Genomic DNA, 5,364 nt, shown 5'->3' with positions numbered 1-5,364 from the left:
CAGGTTAAAAGTGCAAGTTGGCACCAAATCATTTTTATTTCCTGAGGTATGTTCTAACTAGTCACCAAGTTTCATGCAAATCGATGGAGGTTTAACAAAATAGGAGGTGAAAACCTTTAAAGAGTACACCCTAATAGCACAAGGACGTCCAATGGACGTCCATTGGACGTCCTTCACGGACTTTAGGGACGTCCATTGGACGTCCGTTTTCGTCCGAGGAACGTCCTTTATACGTCCTATTTTGGTCCAAATGTCGCGCTACCGAACGTCCATTGGACGTCCATCTAAGGTCCGAGGGGACGTATATTGGACCTTAATCGGACGTAATTTGGACCTTGATCGGACGTCCTAGGGGACGTAAATTGGACCTTAATCGGACGTAAATTGGACCTTAATCGGACGTAAATTGGACCTTAATCGGACGTAAATTGGACCTTAATCGGACATAAATTGGACCTTAATCGGACGTAAATTGGACCTTAATCGGACGTAAATTGGACCTTAAGAGGACGTAAATTGGACCTTAATGGGACGTAAATGGGACCTTAATCGGACGTAAATTGGACCTTAACCGGACGTAAATTGGACCTTAATAGGACCTTAATCGGACGTAAATGGGACCTTAATCGGACGTAAATTGGACCTTAATCGGACGTAAATTGGACCTTATCGGACGTAAATTGGACCTTAATAGGACGTAAATTGGACCTTAATCGGACGTAAATGGGACCTTAATCGGACGTAAATTGGACCTTAATCGGAAGTAAATTGGACCTTAACCGGATGTTCTAGGGGACGTGAATTGGACCTTAACAGGACGTCCAATTTTGGTCCAAATGCCACGTTGCCAAACGCCCAATGGAGGTCCACTTAACATCCGAAGGGACGTTCGGTGGACGTCAATTGGCCTTCACAGGACGTCCCAGTTTGGTCCAATGTCTTGCTGCCGAACATCCATCTAATGTCGTGGGAAATAAAAAATATATTTTTTAAGGAACTTATATTACATCTTATATTAAATTACAATTATTGGATATTACATTATTTACATTAAATTACAATACACTTCTCCAAGAAATTAACGCACCACCTTAAATATGGGGTATTTTTGATGTCTCGTATTTCCTAAACCTGTTGTTTCATCTAAGTGATTTTTTTATAATATTATAGCCTAGGCTATAGGTTACCTCCTTAAGCTTGTCATGCACAGGGAGCTATGCTGTAATATATGTACATTATATCATATCGCTCTCTATAGTAATGAGTGAGCCTGCAGACAGGAAACAAATGGTTCCGTATGTGCAGGCTCACTCATTACTATAGAGTGCGATGTGATATAATATATATTACAGTATAGCTCCCCGTGCATGACAAGCATAAGGAGGTACTTAACCTATAGCCTAGGGCCTAGGCTAGAATATTATAAAAAAATCACTTAGATGCAACAACAGGTTTAGGAAATTCGAGACATCAAAAATGCCCAATTTTTAAGGTGGTGGGTAATCGGTTGTATATACAGGGTGTAACAAAAATACACGTCATAAATTAAATCACATATTCTGGGACCAAAAATAGTTCGAATGAACCTAACTTACCTTAGTACAAATATGCACATAAAAAAAGTTACAGCCCTTTGAAATTACAAAATGAAAATCGATTTTTTCGATTATATCGAAAACTATTAGCGATTTTTTATTGAAAATGGACATGTGGCAGTATTATGGCAGGAATATCTTACAGAAAAATTATGGTGAAATTTGTGCACCCCATAAAAATTTTATGGGGGTCTTGATCCCTTAGATCCTCCCAAACTTTTGTGTATGTTCCAATTCAATTTTATTATTGTGGTACCATTAGTTAAATTCAATATTTTTGTTTCTTAGTATTTTTCAGATAAGGCAGTTTTTATCGAGTTGCGACTTCTTTTTTAACATGTCTACATAAAAATTTTATGGGGGTTTTGTTCCTTTAAACCCCCCAAATGTTTGTGTACGTTCCAATTAAACTATTACTGAGGTACCATTAGTTAAACAGAATGTTTTTAAAACTTTTTTGCCTCTTTGTATTTTTTCGATAAGGCACATTTTATCGAGATCTGGCTTCTTTTTTAATATGGTTCAAAATATACCTAAAAATGTAAAGCATAAATAAGTCTGCATATTATTACCAAGTCTTCATAATCGTACTTAACCATATACAAATATGTGGTGGATTTGACAAATATTCAAAATATTTCGATAAAAATTGACTTTTCGAAAAAGCAATAAGAGGCAAAAAAGTTTTTAAAACGTTGTGTTTAAATGGTACTACAATAATAATTAAATTGAAACGTGCACAAAAGTTTGGGGGGGTTTAAAGGAACAAAACCCCCAAAGTATTTTTATGGGGTGTCCAAATTTTACTATAGTTTTTTCGTAAGATACTGCTGCCATAATAATGCCACATGTCCATTTTCAATAAAAAATCTCTAATAGTTTTCGATATATTGGAAAAAATCACTTCATCTTGTAACTTCAAATGAGTGATAAAGGCACAGAGACTTAGATGGCGAGGTCACATTGAAAGGATGCCAAACACGAGGACTCCAAAAATGGTACTAAACTACACTACAGCTTCAAGAAAGAGAAGAGGAAGGCCGAAAAATAGATGGAAGCAAGAGGTCGAAAAAGATTTGGAAAGAATGGTGCTACAGGGTCAGAAAAGAAAAATGAATAACAGGAAGGAATGGAGAAAAATCACATATCAAGCCAGAGAAGATCTCAGTACATAAAGAAACGTGAAAATGAAGAAAAAAACAAACTTTTCAAGCCATGGGCCTCTAAGGCCCTTAGTGCTATAATATATATATATATAACTTCAAAGGGCTGTAACTTTTCTTGTGTGCACATTTGTACTAAGGTAAGTTAGGTCCAATCAAACTATTTTTGGTCCCAGAATATGTGATTAAATTTATGACCTGTATTTTTGTTACACCCTGTATATATCTACATACTTCGTCTAATTTACTAACTGTTATTTATTTTAACTGAAATATTTAGGCGGTAGGTGTGTTCTTTTTTAGAATCACTTTGCCGAGTACAATGGAATTACAGCCACTAGACATATTTTATTATATACGCGTAGAAATAATATTTGAAGATTTCTATTAATGTTAACCTAAAGAAATACACAATAATATGTTTCATTTAATTTGTATAAATGGATTATAAAGCGTTTTTATGAAGCAGATTTGTTTGGATCACACTGTAACTGTAATCGAACGAAGGTGACATTTTAGAATAAATTGGTAACATTTATTTGACAGTTACGGTGATGACACTTCATATTTGTTTATATTCTTTACTATAAGTATCTGTTTTATTTATTATATTTACTGTTTTTATTATTTACTTTACTATAAAAAGATCCTCTACTATAAAAATATAAATTTCACCTAATTTTATAACGACTTGGAATAATCGAGGTATCTGACAACTTTTTTAGTTGTTATTGTAGACATTTTATACAAAGAAACCTACCAGCTTTTTGCCAAGAGTTCGGAGCCGTTTTTTAATTATTAACAATGCAGTGCAAAAACTCTTGCACTGCAAATCTTAAAAGATTATAACTTAATTCTTGTTCTCTATTTCTTAAGTTTTTACTTATTTACATTGAATATTAATTTGTTTTGTTGTATAATCCACGTTTACAATAATTATGTGATATATTTGATTTAAAATGGATTCAGGATCTTTTTATACTTTGGCAACTATGTCAACTTAGATCTCTGGCGTAGATAATGACCTGCAACAGTAAGTAAATTAGATGGACTGTAGGTTATATTTGGTTCTTGGGACATCAAAGTATATTTTTTAGACATTCCCTGGATATAGTCACTGATGTGACATACCTCCGATTTGTTTTTTCATGAGTTTTGTAAGAGAGACTAAAAACTTTTTTTATAGTCACCTCCTGTTTTCATATATTTTTTGACATGTTTTGTAGTAAATTCAACTATCTATTTACTACAAAACATGTCAAAATTTACATGTGAAAGCAGATGATCCTAAAAATGGTTTTTCATCTCCTACAAAATTCATGAAAAAGCAGATAGGAGAATTATTGTACATTACAATTCTCTGATGTTTGGGAAAAAGGGCTTAAGTCAGAATTGCACATCGATAATGTTTTGATGATTTCTACAGTACTGTAGTAGATTCTACTGTGCATACAGTTTACATCTACAACAGTTTTTTTCTGGTCCAGAAATCATCAAAACATTATCAATGTGCAATTCTGACTTAAGTCCTTTTTGCCAAACATAAAAAAACAATCTGGTCATAACTGACCAATGAGCAATTTTAATTTAACCTAAATTACTACTGTTTCTTAAAATGAAGAGCTTACCCCATAGCGTCTCTTATCTAATCTAACAAGATCGTGCACTATTCTAACATACACAGGCACAGCACACAAGCACTATGCTCCGTTTTTCACTATCACCTATCACTCAAACTAGTTCAAAAGGCTTTGTCCTCTTCAATCTTCTAGTTTGCGCAGTAGTATCGAGGAGCTGGATTTCCTCGATATTCTTGAACTTATGAAGTTGTTGCTCGTGACCCTGCTATCTTCTTGATATTTGTTGATAAAGTAATAACTTATTATGCATGGACAATGTGGACTTTCTTCCAACTAGCCAATACACTTTTTATATCTCTCTTTTGCCTTTCATAGCCACAAGGCTATACATTTCCTTCTTGGTTTTTTTTTGTAGGCCACTTTCAGCTGATTCTAAAAAAAAAATTAAAATGAAGGCTAATTGTTCTATTCTTTACAATTAAAAATCAAAAGAAATAGGAAATAGGTACTATTTACAGGTAATAATATGCATGCATAAATGATTCGTTTCATAAAGAATAAAGAAAATTGAAAACGGATTTTATAATACTTACAAAATTGTTTAAACAAGAGATCCAGCCAGAGCCCAGAGCAAAAACTAGCAGCATAGAAAAAAGTGTTGTGTGACTTGACTAGCAGACAGTACAGCAGAAAAGCCACTAATTTCCATTTCCCACACCCCCTCATCGATGCATTTTTTTCCAATCAAAATTTTTACTAAATTTTTAGGTTATCGGTTATCTTATGAAAATGAAATGTGAAATGTGATGACCAATGACCACGCGACGCTACATAGATACTCGCGCGGCAAATTTGAAAATGAACGCAAATTGAACAGTAAATGGCCTCTCTTAAAATCTTGTAATGGAAAATTTTACCCCTCCAGGAAGACATTGTACTATAGAATATCTTGTGGTAACTTTCCACCCATAATTTAATCAGATAGATGTTCACGGAATAGAACGGTAGTACCTATATTCCTGGAAT

The 5,364-nt window shown here is 34.0% G+C and overlaps 1 long non-coding RNA gene across 1 annotated transcript; it reads right to left on the bottom strand.

Annotated features, from left to right (window-relative positions):
- Positions 1-201: 201 nt before the first annotated feature.
- Positions 202-5,105, bottom strand: LOC126890717 (uncharacterized). The gene is made up of 3 exons (XR_007700422.1): positions 4,932-5,105; positions 698-4,770; positions 202-599 (listed from the first exon to the last, which is right to left on the bottom strand). It is a non-coding gene; the product is annotated as an uncharacterized LOC126890717 (long non-coding RNA).
- Positions 5,106-5,364: the final 259 nt, after the last annotated feature.

The sequence above is a fragment of the Diabrotica virgifera genome, chromosome 8 (genome assembly GCF_917563875.1).
Source record: "Diabrotica virgifera virgifera chromosome 8, PGI_DIABVI_V3a".
Classification (NCBI taxonomy): domain Eukaryota; kingdom Metazoa; phylum Arthropoda; class Insecta; order Coleoptera; family Chrysomelidae; genus Diabrotica; species Diabrotica virgifera.
The sequence above is the reverse complement of the archived record's forward strand: the minus strand, read 5'-3'. Positions and strand labels throughout refer to the sequence as shown.